The sequence below is a fragment of the Cupressus sempervirens genome, chromosome 9 (assembly GCF_028749045.1).
Source record: "Cupressus sempervirens isolate cs-2001-9-10 chromosome 9, ASM2874904v1, whole genome shotgun sequence".
Classification (NCBI taxonomy): Eukaryota; Viridiplantae; Streptophyta; class Pinopsida; order Cupressales; family Cupressaceae; genus Cupressus; species Cupressus sempervirens.
In genome coordinates, this window is record NC_143126.1 from 484,742,033 (window position 1) to 484,760,220 (window position 18,188).

The following is an 18,188-nucleotide window of genomic DNA, read 5'->3' on the forward strand; positions in this document are numbered from 1 at the left end:
AGAAAATCACATAATGGTAGTGAAGAGAATATTAAGATACCTAAAAGGAACTGATGATTTTGGTTTGTACTACAAGAGGAGTGAAAATTTGAATTGAAAGCTTACATTGATGCATATTGGGGAGGTAACATTGATGATAGAAAAAGCACTAGTGGAGGAGCACTTTTCTTAAGAAAGAGGTTGATTACATGGACAAGCAAAAAGTAAAGCTGCACCTCACAGTCTACTGCGGAAGTTGAATATGTGGTGTTAGGATTAAATCACAGACAGAAATAACAATTACATGCAAATATAACCAATAATAAAAAATAATAGATCACACAAAAAAGAACACAAGGCACCAAGATTTAATGTGGTTCACTCAATCCCTGGGCTACATCCACCAAACAACAAGTCCAATATTTTTATGATCCAGTGATTACAACCTGATTCCAATTCATAATTCCTTATAGGTCAATATCGCCGCAAGAACCAATTTCACATTACACCTGATGAAACAATCCCTAACCCTAAGCTCTTTTATACAAGTATTTTAACTACTTTAGGGTTATAGTTAATAATTACATGTCAACCCAAAATCTTGATAAAATAAGGTCCAATTTTATTTTTTGGGGCGATGCCTCGAACTCCAAAGAATTTATGAAGTATGTACAATACTTTCCTGATCAGTCACCACAAGCTAACAATCTCCCACTTGGGGATTGATCAGGCTCCACACTAAACAACAATCTCCCACTTGGAGACTGATTCTGTAGCTATACTGCTACCACATGGGGCTCCCACTAGATCAAACTTCCTTGGACTCTACTATTCTTTTATTCATATTTAGTCTAGAAGACCAACCGAAGCTGAACAGGAGTTCAACTTCTCCCTTATTACCACCTTTGTCAACATATCTGCTAGATTATCATTGGTATGTATCTTCTCCAGCTTTAACTATCCATCCTCCAAAGCTGATCGAATGAAATCGTACCACAATTGTATGTGTTTGGTCTTTGAATGCAGAGCTGAATTCTTTGCAAGATGAATGACACTCTGACTATCTGTGAACAAATAATTATCCTTCTGAGGATGTCCCAATTCTTGCAAGAAGAACTGAAGCCATATCATCTCCTTGGCCACCTCTATAGAAGCTATATACTCTGCCTTTGTAGTGGATTAAACATTAACCATTTGTAACCTAAAAACCCAACTCACAATTACCCCACCAATAGTAAAGACGTAACCTGTAGTACTCTGCTTGGTATCAATGTACCCTGCCAAATCTGAGTCAACATAGCCTTGTAAATTAGTAGTAGAGCCCCCAAAGTGTAAAAACTTAGTGGATGTTCCTCTCAAATATCTAAGAATCCATTTGATTGCATTCTAATGCTCAATTCATGGATGACTCATATAACTACTAACAACTCCCACTGCATGTGCAATATTTGGCCTACTACATACCATAGTGTACATCAAGCTTCCTATAGCTGAAGCATAGGGTACCTTGGACATCTTATCCTCCTCTTCATGTGTCTTGGGACACATCTCCTTAGTCAACTTCAAATGACTAAGTAAAGGTGTGCTAACAGCTTTAACATTCTCCATAGAGAAATGTTGCAATGCCTTCTCAACATAATCAACTTGAGATAGCGTCAATGTTCTATTTTTCCTATCTCTACAAATCTTCATGACAAGGATTTTTTTTGCTGCCCCCAAATCCTTCATAGAAAATGCATGTGCTAATTGGCTCTTTAGCCCCTTAATGTGATCCATTTTAGACCCAACTACAAGCATATCATCAACATATAAACATAAAATAATGTAGCTATCATCATCCAATCTCTTGAAGTAGACATAGTGATCTAAATGACACCTACTATAACCATGCTCATGCATAAAACTGTCAAATTTTATATACCATTGCCGAGGTGCTTGCTTTAAGCCATATAAACTTTTCTTCAATTTTCAAACCAAGTTCTCCTTACCTTTGACCGCAAATCCTTGTGGCTAAGCCATATATATCTCTTCATCCAAATCACCATGAAGGAAGGCTATTTTAACATCCAGCTACTCCAAATGCAAATCTTCAGTAGCCATTAGACTTAAAACAGTACGAATAGAAGTCATTTTAACAACAGGAGAAAATATCTCATCAAAATTAATTCCCTTTTTATGTGCAAATCCTTTTACAACTAACCTGGCTTTAAATCTTTTCTTACCTCCATCTTCTTCTTTTAACCTATAAACCCACTTATTCTATAAAGCCTTTTTACCTGTAGGCAACTTGCACAAAGCTATGTCTTATTTTTCAGCAAACAGTTCATTTCATCTTTCATTGCAAACTCCCATTGAATCTTAGTATCCACTTGCATAGCTTTATCATAACTTTCAGGTTCACCAACATCAATAAGTAAAATAGAATACAAAGAGGGAGAGAATCTTTCTAGAGGTCTAATTTGCCTTGTTGATCATCTAACATTCATCGGTGTATGTGGTATTTGTTGTTTCAATTATTGCACATCGTGAGGAATGGCTGGAACATCATCTTTTGGAGTATCATCTAGCAGTACATAATCATCTTTTTTCTTCTCATGTTGCTGCAATAGATCTCTATACAACACTTTCTCATTGAATATGACATTCTTGCTTCTTACAATTTTATGATTTTCAAAATCCCAAAGCCTATAACCAAACTCATTAATGCCATATCCAACAAATACACTTTTTTTTGACTTAGCTTCTAGCTTGGTTCTATTTTCAAAATCTAGGTGAGCAAATGCTTCACAACCGAAGGTTTTGAGAAAAAAATAACTCACCTTGTTACTAGTCCATGCCTCCTCTAGAATACCACAGCCCAAAGGAGTAGAGAGACCTCTATTAATCAAATATACAATAGTATTGACAGCCTTCGCCAACATGTGTAAGGACAACCCAACATGTAACCTCATGCTCCTTGCACATTCCATTATAGTCCTGTTCATGCGTTCAACTGCTCCATTTTCCTGTGGAGTCCTTAGAATATTTTTTGTCTATGAATACCATTAGTGGAGCAATAATCTTCAAATTCATGACTGCAATACTCACCACCATTATTAGATCTGAGACATTTTAATTTTTTACCAGTCTCATTTTCAACCAAGAATTTCCATTTCTTAAAAGTTTGAAATACATCAGATTTCCATCTAAGGAAATAAACCCATACTTTTCTAGTTGCATCATCAATAAATGTAACATAGTAATGAGAGCCAGCAAGGGAAGATACTTGAGCAAGTCCCCATACATCGGTATGCACAAGCTCTAATTCCTCCCTTTTATTTTCCTTCCCAATCTTTGCAAAACTCACTCTCTTTTGTTTTCCATACACACAACTATCATAGAAATCCATATTAACACATTTTAGACCTAGTAAATTTTTTTTTGAATGAAGTACTTTCATACCTTTCTCACTTATGTGTCTAAGTCTGTTGTGCCATAACACTGTATCAAAATCTACAATAGCTATTTGTTCTCCCTGCTCAACTGCAACAATTGTCCCTGAACATTCATTTCTCTCTAAAACAATTAAAGTAGAAGGAACAATATGACCTGCACAAAGATATAAGGTGCCTACTTTCACACCTTTTGCTACTACAAGGGAACCTTTTGAAACCTTCCAATTTTTATCATTATAAGTAACTACACAACCCTCATCACCGAGTTGCCCTCCTAAAATTAAATTCCTACTCAGCCTTGGAAGATGTCTTACCTCATGTAGTAGCCAATGATTCCCATTCTACAACTTAATCTTAATTTTTCCCTTTTCAACAATCTGACAAGGTTCATTATCCCCCAAATAAACAAGCCCAAAATCCCCTTGGACATAATCAATGAAATAACCTCTATGAGGTGTAGCATGAAATGAAGCACCAGAATCTAAAACCCATGAATCATCAACACTTTCCAAAGATAGAAGCAAAGCATCCTCTTCGGATTTGTTATTGATCACATTTGCCTCCTTGTCTCCATCTAATTTATCTCCTTCATTTTTCTTTCGATTCCAACAATCTTTCTTTTTGTGCCCTAGTTTCCCATAGTACCAGTAGTCATTTGGTCCTCTTGATTGAGACCTCCTCCCCTTTGACTTTCCTCTTGATTTCCCATGATTTCTAGAATTACTTCCTCTCTCAGTCATTCTACCCTTGCTTTGTGCATTCAAAGCACTACCTGATGTAGATCCACCTGAGGTTTTCCTACAAGTTTCCTCACTCAAAATAACACTGATCACATCATCGTATTTTAGGGTACTAGATCCAGGAACATAATTACTCACAACCATTACCAAGCCATTCCAACTTTCAGGAAAAGAACACAAAATCAAGAGATCCCTAATTTCTTCTTCAAAATTGATACCCATAGAAGATAACTGACTAGTAATAGTATTAAACTCATTTAAATGATCTGTAATAGATCCACCTTCTGCCATTTTCATATTAAATAAATGCTTCATGAGAAATACCTTTTTTGAAGTGGAGGGCTTTTCATACAGTGTCGCTAGGGTTTTCATCAATTCTTTTTTTATCTTTGCTTTTGTAATATTAAATGCCATTGATGGTGCCAAGCATAATCAAATGCTTCCAAGTGCCTTTCTATCCAAAAGATCCCATTCATCATTTGACATAGATCCCTGATTCTTGGCTTTTCCTTCCAATGGCTTCCATAAATCCTTCTAATATAGATATTCTTCCATTTGCATCTTCCATAACTGGAAGTTCTGCCCATTAAACCTATCAGCCCTTAGCTTATGCTCATCTGCCATTGCTCCCACTCAACCCTGAGACTCCCACTCAACCCTGAGACTCCCACTCAACCATGAAACTTTCTTGCAGAGGATAACTAAAAAATAACTAGGCTTTGATGCCACTTGTTAGGATTAAACCACAGATAGAAATAACAATTACATGCAAATATAACCAATAACAAAAAATAGTAAATCACACAAAAAAGAACACAAGGCACCAAGATTTAACGTGGTTCACCCAATCCCTAGGCTGCATCCACCAAACAACAAGTCATTTTTTATGATTTAGTGATTACAATCTGATTCTAATCTGTAATCCCTTACAACTCAATATCACCGCAAGAACTAATTTTGCATCACACCTTATGAAAGAATCCTTAACCCTAAGCCCTTTTATACAAATATTTAAACCACTTTAGGGTTATAATTAATAATCACATATTGGCACAAAACCCAGATAAAATAGGGCCCAATGTTTTTTTTTGAATGCCAAAGAATTTATGAAGTATGTACAGTACTTTCCTGATCAGTCACCACAAGCTAACATGTGGTAGCTGCTATAAACTGCACCAATATTGTATGGATCAAATATTTTCTATAAGGTATGAAGGATGAGGTAATTGAGCCTGTGATACTTTATTGTGATAATACAAGTGCTATCAATATATCAAAGAATCTAATAATGCATGCTAAAACTAAGCATATTGCAATCAAGTATCACTATGTACGTGAACTGGTGGAAGACAAACAAGTAAAGATGGAATATGTTAGCTCAAAGGAATAGATTGTTAATATCTTCACAAAAGCACTACCAAAAGATGCTTTTGAGTATCTTAGAGGAAAGTTAGGGATGATACCCCTAGCTAAGGCTACTTGAACCAAAAAGCAAATATGCCCTACATCAAATAATCTGAATATTGAAGATTTTATACATTGATGCAGATGATGTTTACTTTGGGATCTATGCCTAAAGTAGTAGAAGTACTGAAATTCCAAATTAGTCACAAGCAAGGTGGCAGAGGGAGAAATTAAATGAACTTGTAAGAGCTACATCTACATATTAAAGATGCTAATATGTATTTGTCATTGTTGTCAAAGAGGGAGAAGAAAATAATTGATCAACAACTATTGAAGATAAAGGATTTGAAAAGAAGGAGAAGTAGAGAACTAATCAGTAGTATGAAGGAGAAGATGTTTGAGGTTGATCAAAATAGCAAAAGATAAGTAATACATAAAGAACAAGGAACAAGGATATAACAACAAAGAGGGAGAAGCTAAAATGAAGCAATCAAAATAGTAGAAGGAGATGTCATGTTACAATTTAATTTTTGGCATTTGAATTACTGTTCTAACTTAGTGAGCTTATGGTTGAATATTTTAGTCTGATGGTGGATCAGTTTGGTTTGCCATCAATGCCGAAGAGGGAGATTGTTGGAAATCTTATTGAAAATATCATTGCTATTGAAGGTCAAAGAGGGAGATTGTTGTAAAAGAATGTTTTCAATGATTGTTTTGTCATTGATGTCAAACTTACTATTTGTAGGGATGATATTTTCTTATAAGATCCAAGTACTATCACTTAGTTGATTGATGAAGAGGATTTGATCAACAAGATGTAATAAGAGCACCTAAGGGAAAGGTTGAGTTATGATGTTGTAATGAAGTGCAAGGATCAGTTAAGACAATGGTTAAGTAATGTATTGATGACATACTCAAGGATACAGAGGTTGGTAACACATAGAAACATTAGAGGAAGAAGCTGTAACAAGGCTGACTGCAAAGCTTAAACTAAGATCATAAGTGGGTGCCGAGCAAGTTAGTTGAAGCTGAGAAAATTCTCAGTAGAAGCCGAGTAACAAAAATTTCTAGTGGGTACCAAGTGATCTTCATGTGCCTAGTGAAGATTAGGTGCCGAGCATCAAATTTATATATATATTTTTTTCAGTTGGTGTTGAGTGATCTTCAGGTGCCGAGCATTGGGAAAAACACAGTTGATGTCGAGTAACACAGTATGTGCCGAGCACCAATATTCCAATAGTGCTGAGCTACTGCATTATTTCTAATGATGAAGATGCGCCAAATCTAAGCCGACATAGTGGTTACATTGAATTTTGTGAATGAGTTGGAAGATAAGGATGATGAGTTTTTGGCACAGAATCCTATGTAAACCATTTTTGGGTGAATTCTAAAAGATTATTCAAGAAGTTTCTAGAGGAAACATAATATGGGTTAGATGCAATGAATCCTACCTAATCCATGTGAATTGGAAATTGAAGAATCAAGTGGGAAAAGGTACTCAAAGACTTCTATTTAAGAAGTCATAGACCAAGAAGCAAAGAGTTGCTGATACTGTTGCTGTTGAAGAGTCAAATCTGCAAAGTAGTTAGAAGGGTGTCAAGGTGGAGACATCTAGGAGAAGGAAGAGAATAGAGGCTCTGCTTCTACAAGTGGTCATGAAGAGATGATTGCATTGGTACATTGAGTATGGAGACTCAAGGAGATGAAGCTTGAAAGAAAGACAAGCTCAAGAGTTGCAGAGATTGAAGGCCAAGCAAGGGTATGAGCTGAAAATTGATTTGAGATCTACAAGATAAGTTGTATGTTGTAGTCAGGTCAAGATTTTCTAATACTCTCTAGAAATTGTATTAGATTTGAAAATCCTATGGACTTAGGTTGGCCTAAAAGCCATTTGTAAATCCTTTAACAGGGTGGCATTCCAAGTGAATGTTTTAAAATCCTTTAACCATGCCCAATTCCAATAGGGTGGTTAAATCCTCTAACAAGGTCACATTTAATAGTGTGTGGTAAGCCTTTAATAGGGCAGGCCTTTTATAGGGCATCACTTCAGAAGGGTGAAAATTGAGTAGCATGTTACTGGTGGTTTTTTCCAAATTGGGTTTCCACATAAATCACTATGTCATGTGTTGATTTCTTATGTGTTATACTTGCATGTTGACTTACAGTAACTTGCTGATTATATAAGTTAAAGCTTGGATGAATGAATGGTTAAATGGGTTCACTATAGTTAGTGAAAAGTTTGAATAGGACATTTGGACCTTGAATAATTGATTCACCCCCCCCCCCCCCCCCCCCCCGCCCCCCCCAGTTATTCTAAAGCAATTCTAATAGAACTTTAAGAAATTTTTTTTTGTATTAAATAGCTAGGAGAAATCTAAAATTTGTATCAATACCATGCTATTTTGAGAAACAAAGGTAGAAGATGCTATGTATATGCAATTTTCTACCATAGTAAATGTAGAGAGGAGGTGAAAAAGGAATTCCCAGACCTAGAATTTGTGATACCTGATATTGTTTCAGTAAACATTCTCACATTCCTAGAATTCCAAAATTGATAAGAAAATGTCAAAATCTACTCTGATGTCTTTATTCTCAATGGCCATGCTACAGAAGCTCTAAAATATCACTTTGCATACAAAGTAAAAGATAAGTTCTTCCAGACCATAAATGTTGGTTTCATATATGATTTGAACAAAGACTATATAAGAAATGTGTTAACAAAGAGAGTACAAAACTAAACAAGCAGAAGCCAACGTGTAAATATAGTTTTGGCAAATAGAAAAAATTGAACTTATAATTGGATCAACATGAATATGTACACAAGTCCAAACCCTCACCTATCCTATAGTTTAACAAATCTCCAAAAATGAAGAGACAAGTAAATTGATTCCTAGAGCTGACACATCCACCTAAAAGGACATTTTTATTGGAAAAGCTATTCACAATCCAGAAAATCATATTCAAATCCTAATTGTGGATAGAAAGGAATGTTTGCAAGCAGTTGCCTATTCTGATCTCTAGATTCTTGGCTCAAAACACACAATGATAAACATGTAGAACATGGAGAGGAAAAATAATATAGGTCACAACTAGAAAATATTTTAGAGATGGTAAAGTTGATACTAAAGCCAACCAAACAAAAAATAATGTGAAATCATAATGGAAGAGTGAACAATGGGTAATGCACAGTATGCAAAAAGGGAGATTGGAAAACTTGGAAGACAATGACCGGAAAGGAAATTCAAGACTAGTGAATAGCAAAATCAAATTTCTTATAATAGTCATGAGCAGCACTACAAGATTGACTAGTAAATTTTTTTCGCAACTGGCTATTACTTCCATTTCTATTTCATGAAGGTAAATGTTTATAGCTCTTGCATTTTCTGATATGGTATGGTTAGCACAGGTCTAAAGCTATAGGTTTCTCAACCAACATAGTAGTTCACATTAAGGGTTCCACTTTCCATCTTCACAAGGTACATGAATTGATCTTGACCCCCTTATATTTTTCATATTTTGTATTAGTTATGAATGCATTTCAACTTTTGTACGTGTCTACATGCAGTTACCTTTGGTGTTCATGATTGGATACTTGAATCAAAAACTAAAGGAAGCCAATGAAATACATTTGAATTCTTGTCTAGGTGGGGTAGATACTTTTGAGCTAATAGTAGCCCATTGCTATGGTTGTATGGTACACATGGAACCATCCACCATCTCAACAATTAGGTGTGCATCAAAGTTCTTTAAAATAGCGAAGGACTACTCTTGAGGAAATCTTTGCACACGAAGCGACCACTATTTCAAAGATACAATAGTGAAGAACTGTGACCATGCCATTGAATCCCTCTGATGCTATGAAGAGCTTAATCCCATAGCCCAAGGGCTCAAGATAGTTAGAACTTGTATTGAAGCAATATCGCTCTTAACCTACTCTGCAATCGAAAAATGAGCTCCTGTACTATTTCCATTGGCACCCATGGAGATCACATTTGGGGGTAGCCACATGGAGAATTTGATCAATGACCTAATAACCTTTCCTTTGGACTATTTTAGGCAGATAATAGAGTCAATCAAAAGGAAAGGCATTGATGAAAAATTTATATGTAGAGCACTATTTTTGTACACTGACAGGTGGGTGCTCTTGTTGTTTTAAGGAAGCTATATGGGCTCTTGTTGTTCAAGGAAGCTATATGGGAAATAAGTCCTTCACGAATAACACTTCCACATTGCTTCTTTGAAATGAGAGAAAATTTGTTAAAAATAATTCAATGGAGATCTATAACTCTAAAAAATACACTTAAAATGAAATTTGAATAAAGCTTTATAGTCCTTTGATGATTTGAGCTGATTTACATCTAGATTCATTTTCCCAGATTTTAATCAATCCTTTATCATTACAGATGTATATTTGATAGGGTGGACTTTCAATGTTTAAACATGATAAAGGACAAAAGCAGTAAGATGAAAGCGGAGGTGGAATGTGTGCTCAAGCTACTCCTTATGGACAAAGATACCATACCTATTACCTTTCTATTTGGGCTCCTTCATTATTCCCTTACATCAAGTGCAGACAAAGAGTGCACCTTTAAGCTTGAGAATATAATTTCAAGCTAGTTAGATCAGGTTATGGCAATAGATTTCTTATTGCCATTGAAGAATGATGATGATGTAATTGACAATTTGGATATTTTGGAGGTAGAGAGCATGCAACATATAGTTGCCATGTTCATGTCTTAACAAAGTGATGTGGGGGAAGAGTGTGATTACACCCTTTTCAGTGAAGGGAATGCTAGCTCTCATAGCTCCACTAGCAACAATCCATTTGTATGTAATGTGGCCAAAGTGTACGATGAGTATCTCACATAAATTGCTACCTAATTCCAATGTTTTGCCTGCCATTTTCCTAGATCTGGTTGAAACTATGCCATCCTCTTGTAGGCCTATCCATGATCATATCTACAAAGCTATTGACTTATACATCAAGGTAAGGTTTACTACACTTCCTTTAATTTGATATTTTAGTTTTACCTAATGTTCTTTGATGAAGCTAGATAATGATTGACCATTGTAGTTAGTCATGGTCTCTATGTAATTCCTGACTGTAATTAACATCAAATGATGTTGTGTGAATGATAGTGCACTAGTGACCAAAGAATTTCATAGTATTGTAATATCCTGCTAGGGAACACAGTTACAGTTGTTCTATGCTTTCTTATCATGTGGAGATTTATTGCTATACTCAGTGGATATAATCTTGTATTTGTACATTGGGTTCCCTAGCAGAAAATTTCAAGTATACTCTGAACATAGAAATATAGATACATATGGGAATCTCATTTAAAACTATATTTTTCCCATTTTCCATTATCCTTGTTGTATATCGATGTTCCATGCTCCATGGTTTGATTTCTACCCATACTAGGGAGCTTCTGGATCATAGCCTCCAACATATTTTCTAACACGAGGAAAATTTGTTATCTTGAAATCGAATTTCCAGTACCTTGTGAGTAATATATCTATTCACCATACTCCCTATTTGAATTTTCATGACTTTTACTCTATCTCATTTATTTGTTGATTTTAATCCTAGCTCTATAGTAGATGGATTTTTTCTATGAGAAGATACTATGGAAGGTGTCACTTGTATCATCTTGTTTTAGAGAAGACAATGGAATATTAAAGACAATGTCACTATTCATGTAAACTAGTCACATTAAATATAAGAATATCCAAGGAAATTTATAAATTATGAACATCTAATAAACTTGTTGCAATGCATATCATCCAATTTACATTTGAAAAAGTAGATTGTAACTGTTAGGACATTCATCATTGATGGCACTGCCCAAATGTTTGATAATCATATGAAAAGCCTCTTTGCAAATGCATTGCAGTGAAAGGGAAAATCATAAAATATTTTTGTCTAAAGCAACAGAATAATGTGCTTGATTATAAAGGCGATTGAACTTGATGAATGCCTGTTGATTTACCATAATGCTATTTCAAGTACAATCATTGAGATTCATATGTTGTTATAAGAAATTATGAATAGACATGAGTCGTTTGCATTTAGGTCAACAAAGAATATTTTTTTACATGCCTGCATATTTTAAGATTTTACTTATATTTATATGAATGATTTGCATGTAGTTCTTGAAAGAAGGTTCTGTGTATGAACTAGTGATTTCAATATATTGCCTTTGATGATGGAAACTATATGTTGCATGTAGTCCTTGCATTACTTAGCTTGGATATCATCTATGGAGCAACCCACTAGAAACTATAGGATTTACAAAAAAAAATTCAAGCAATAGAAACAAAATCTAATGCATATATGTTCCTCCCTTGTAATATCTAAGTTGATATATATATTATATATATACCACTAAAGAGCATGCTCTTCTTAATCTATCCATAGAGGAAAAATCTAAGTAATATATTTGGGTTTGATTCCTTTGAGCAGATGCATTCACATATATCGGAGACAGAGAGGACAAATGTATGCAAAATGCTTAACTGCCAAAGGCTGTCAAAAAAAAGTTTTCTTTAATCCATAAGTAAATGAGTGGTCGTGACCTATTCCTAAAATACATGCAACCTCATAAAATTCTATACAACTGAGTAACATCATAAAATTCCACATAGCTCAGTAACATCATAAATCTTACAAGGTCTTATGATAGAATGTGAGCTTCCTTCTCAAAGTTATTATAATGAGATTAAACAATATTTATACTCATAAACTCAAAAATTTAGAAACTGATATTTCAAATGTAATATAATTACACTGTAGGATGTGTGTGCACCTATGCAATAATTTGATACTATTGACAATCAAGAAAATGACAACAAACAAAATCAACATAAAAATAACTCTCCTACTACTCATCCTTTTTACTGGCTTCCTCCTAGCCTCCTTGTTTTCTATCCTGACAGTTCCTTGGCTTCGCCCTTGCAATCACCATTTAAACATGGTGAAACCATTCAGATAAATATTAAAAAGAGTAGAAATTATTTAAATTTCAAATTTTACAAGGAAACTCACATTTATTATAATTTTCTAGTTAATATGAGCCGGAATGAGAAAGCACACTTTCAGAGGTAATAATGATGAATTCAATCTAAAATACAAACATAAATAATTTTCAGACTTTGCAATAAAATAATTTATTTATTTTCAAAAAGCTACATGCATATAGATTATATTGTTGCAAAATGATGTAGAGTTGACAGGTAAACATCAGAAATGAAAAAATTCCAAGCCCTAGAGAGAAAGATTGTGTCAAGTTCTTCTCATGACTGAATGAGGAAAGGTATAGTTCAAGGTGACATTGACATAGGATCATCAATCCATTGGAAATTCCTTAGGCACATTGAAGAAAAAAGCCAATTTAATGACCTACTAATATGCAAGCTTTGTTAAGAGCTGACTTGATATGGTTCCCAATGAGAGGTGAATAGGTTGTGATTAGGCATTATACTAGTTTTTAAATGTCATACAAAACTAGTTAAGAGAATAAACCAAAGCTAATAATATTCGTGAGTAGGTGCAAAATGCAAGCATGATAAAAAATCACCTTGGGAAAATGAGGGCTTTAAGCCCTGGAAAAGGATGACAACCTAACATACCAATTTAATGTCATCAAGAGCAATCACGTCTGAATCTATTAAAAATGAAAAATGAATGAGTAGTGTGGAAACATACATATATGACCATGGAGCTTTAGAACCTTGAAAAAAATTGGCCTAAAATGGCATAGCAAGAGCCAAGTACAAAGTAGTTTCTCTATTAGAGTACATGAACAAGCTAGAGAAGCTAATCAAGTTTTCTAGGGTTCATCAAATTGAGATACCTAGAAGAAATTAGTAGCGACCACCTCTTCCAATGCTAGGGTAGTGCCAAAAAAATTTCAAGGGATTAAATTAGGAATCTATCAACCACAAGAGGACAATGAAGAATAGTGAGATCAAATGTTTGACAAGAACTTGTAATTATATGATAAGAAATTTTTTGCTAGGGCAGTGTGGGATATCTTTTATGCGAATCTTGCATTAAATTAACAACAACAATGGTAGAAAATGTGATAAGTTTTATTGATTAAAGTGTTGATACTATGTTAGAAAAACTATGAGTCCATCATAAAGCTAGAAATTTCAAGGGATTAAATTAGGAATCTATCAACCACAAGAGGAGAATGAAGAATAGTGAAATCAAATGTTTGACAATAACTTGTAATTATAAGATAAGAAATTTTTTGCTAGGGTAGTGTAATTATGTTTGACAAGAACTTGTAATTATATGATAAGAATTGAGAATTGATGTTTGACAAGAACTTGTAATTATATGATGGTATCAAACTTGAGAATTGATGTTTGACAAGAACTTGTAATTATATGATAAGAATTGATATTCCAAACAAATGTCCACTTCCTCATTAGCTAATCGTATTCTTGTGGACTAGTTTCAAAGAACATTAATGCAAATCTTGATTTTTTAATTATTGAAGATATCCCTTGCTCATCAAGAAATCCTAGAATAGTCACTTCTCATAGCTAACGTGCCCAAAGATATTGACACTAAGTGATTCTAGACTATGGTGAATCGTCTAACTATACCTCACTACCTATCCTTCTCTAAGGAGGATGAAAAATTTATCAACCATCCCCATAATTTTCCCCTTCACATTGAAGTACTCATCCACAAACACCATTTCAAATGAATTTTGATAGATGGAGGTGCAATTTGAAACACGTGTACATATAACTTGATGCAAAAACTTAGTTTTTCTGGGCATGTGATTGATCCAAGATGTTAAATCACAATCAAGGAATACAATAAAGAGGAGTGATCTTCCAAAGGTTTCATAATACAATAACCTATTAGAGTGGGACCCATCAAGAGTTACATGGTCTATCATTTTGACTTGCATCTAGAATATAACATCTTGCTAGGTAGACCATGGGTTTATGAGATGTAGGTAGTTCCATCAACACATCATCAATACATAAAATTTCCTTACAATTGAGTTGAGTTTACTATTCATGGTGATACCACATGTTCTTGCAATGATCTTCAATAGACAACAAACACATTGGTACCAAACAATAGAGAATCTAAAAACTCCAAGGATACATTAGCAAAGTATGATTATAAACTTAAGCTACTAAGTACATGCATTAGTGAGTATAAACTAAATTTTGTAATGTCTCTCCCCATGTCACCTAAGTCATATGGGAAGAAATACGAGGCTATGAAATATACTTCATCAATAATGACCATCCATTCATTCATACAATCATCTATTCCTCTTACTAAAGAGAATGAAGAGAAAGCCATTTGTGCTTGGATCTATAGGGGAGAAGATGAGGAAAAAAGATAAGAAAACTAAGATCACCCCTTAGAAGTATGGAAAAGGATTTTAATTCTTTCAAAAGATGGGCTATTTTTGACATAGACACATCAATGATCATAAATATTGCATTATGGAACCTTTAAGTGCTTCTAAAGGCCAAAAAACAAAAAACAAAACTAGCACTGGTCTCAGTACAACTAGATTTAAAATTGTACATAATCATGTCCAATCTTTAAGTGCACTCTTTAATGTAGCTACAAAATTCATTTCTTGGCCATAACTATCTAATAAAGAAGCCTATATTTGGTACACAACTTAATGTAGTTTTTCCTTGAGGACTTAATGTAGTTTTTCCTTATATATGGAATTTTGAGCATGTCTACATCAATGCTCATAGTTGAGTATATTCTTCTTTGAGTGTGATTTTCCATTCATGCATCACATCAGAATATCATTGATGAGGGGCAATGATATCACTTCCTTTGTAAGACAATCAATTGCTCCTTCAAATCCAATGAGAAAGTGATGTATCTTGTAGCATTTGAACATGAATAAAATTTTCACTTCCTCAGTTGTGGTAGGTATTTATTTCAATTTTTCATGAATAATACAAAGAGAGGAGATACAATAATGATACTTTTATGAGTGAAATCACAAATTGAATGTAGGAGATTTCCTAAAATTCCAAAGAACTTTAGTGTCAAAATGATGTCAAATCTACAAATAATTCTATGTGAAAGAAAATACGTTCAATCTCTAGTTGAATGTTCAATTCTCTAATTAGGAAGGCAGTTTTATTGAATAAAGTGTTGTTACTATGTTAGAAATATTATGAGTCCATCATTAAGCTACAAATTTCAAGGGATTAAATTAGGAATCTATCAACCACAAGAGGACAATGAAGAATAGTGAGATCAAATGTTTGACAAGAACTTGTAATTATATGATAAGAAATTTTTTGCTAGGGTAGTGCAGGATATCTTTTATGTGAATCTTGCATTAAATTAACAACAACAATGGTAGAAAAATGTGATAAGTACAAAAGAAGCCATAAGTCGAGGGAACCATAAACCCTAGAGACAGAGAGAGGTAGTCAGATTGCAAACCATAATATTAAAATACCTAGAGAATGCATACAAGATGCTGAGGATGCCCTTCATCTTTTGGGTTGCTCACTCTATAGTCTCCTTAGCTTCCACAAGTATAGTTTTTAAAACACTCAACCCATAACCTTCGTAATCTATCAAGTAGCTACCAAAATAAAAAAAGGTAATGATTTAAGAGGAACTTAGCACATAGCTCCCGTGTGTGTGGAGATAATATGTAAAGAAGCGAACTATTAATACCATTTGTGTTGATGAGAACCTAGATGCCCTCTACAAAAAAACTGGTGGTTTTGATCATCCCAAAGGAATAGAGGGCCCAAGATGTTAGTATGCAGAAAAAGTCTAAAATAATCCCAAGATCGAGGCCTCTTCCTTAATTCCTGCCTCTTCTCCTACCTTGATATTGTTAAAGTGTTCAGTTGAACATGCTGCAAGTAACAGTTGATCACATTCACCAATTCTTGTGCCTGTGTAGCTCCCGCGCGTGCTTTGTGTTAAACATAACAATGAAATAGGCCAAAAGCTAGCACAATGATAGTATTTATCAAACTGTGCACAAATATTTCAACTAGATGGAAAATTCATAAACTTACCATAAATCTGTGCTTGAACATTTCAAAGAAGAGCAGTGACAACTTACCTAGACACTTGAGGAACAACATTGCAATGATGAGATGTTTTAGGGGTAGAATCCTAGGGTTTGAAGTTGGGACCATGTGCGAATGACAATTATGAAGGAGTATAGTATGAGGAACAATGAGAACAACTAGTGTAGAATGCAGAACAACATAAATGACCTAAAAAAATGCTCAAAGACAGGGACAGGACAAGGAAAGAGACCCTTTTTCATTTTAACATGTTAAGCTCATGTTGGTCAAAATTTCCACCAACACGGGCATGGATTTTCAAAATATGATATTTTTCCTTCTATATTCCAACCAATCTAAAACATTTTAATAGATGGTCAAAAATTTTGGTCTAAAAATGGGGTCAAATGTACTAGTGTACACTCTCAAGCTATTATAATTTTTCCCTAGAGAACTTAGCTTTGATACCAATGTTGGAAAGGTGTGTATTGAGAGGGGGGAGGAATCAATACTCTCAAATTTTTTACCAATTAGAATTTTTAACCATAAACTTCTAACCATAATTCACATTAGCAGATATAATCATTTACTTAATATTTATTATAATAGGAACTAGTTTATCGATATGTTGTAACAGTAAAATAGTAAATTAAAATAATAGTAAACCACAAATTTGTGCATCCACACATTACACCATAATTTTTGGTCTCACAAAACCCCTTGGTTAGAGGAAAAAACTATGGTGGGGATGGTACCCACAACTCTTCACTACAATAAAAGTGTGTGCCTAGTTAAAATCTACATATGTCACCTTCTAGGTGACTCACCTAGTTAGAGGTGACTGATACATTGTTAGATGTATCTAAAAATCCTACTAGGAACTACTTTGTTAAGAAATTTCATCCCACTTATGAAGTGTTCACCTTGTTAGAGGAACTACAATAAGTTCAATCAAGAACTTCTATGTCTAGTTAAAGACCACCTAATTAAGGGATTTCAAATTAACATGTAGAGAGTATTAGGTATTCTTACAAGAAATTAATTGACATCAATGACAAACCTAACATCAAAATCATCATCAGTTTCTATTATATAATTTTCAATCAAAAATTTTGTGTCCTAGTAAACTTTGTTGTCACAAAGTTGTGGAGGTCTATATCTTTGTGATCTAATTTGTGGCTTAACTTCATTGAGGTTTTTGTTAAGTTCCACCAACTTTGGAATTGTAGAGTTGTAAAGCTGAAAAGGTCCACATCTTTGTGATCTCTGCGATCTCGATGGCTTACCTTCGTTGAGTTTGTTGTCAAGTTCCAACGATTTTAGACTTATAGAGTTATAGAGTTGTGGAGTTGAGAAAACCCATCATTTCCACCATCTTTGACCACTCTGACATTTTGAACTTTCTGGTATTTTTAGTCATGTCCCACAGAATTGCGAACTTGCAAAGCTTTGCAATCTCTGTGGCCTACCTTCATCTAGTTTTTTGTCGAATTCGAACAACTTTGGAGTTGTAGAGCTGTAGAACTCCACCATCTCTGCCATCTTTACCATCCTCAAACACTTCACCATTTTTGAGCCTTTT

General features: G+C 34.3%; 1 pseudogene; it reads left to right on the forward strand.

Moving 5' to 3' along the window:
- Positions 1 to 8,731: 8,731 nt before the first annotated feature.
- On the forward strand, positions 8,732 to 12,110 carry LOC149539445 (BTB/POZ domain-containing protein SETH6-like; annotated as a pseudogene).
- The last annotated feature ends 6,078 nt before the right edge of the window (positions 12,111 to 18,188 follow it).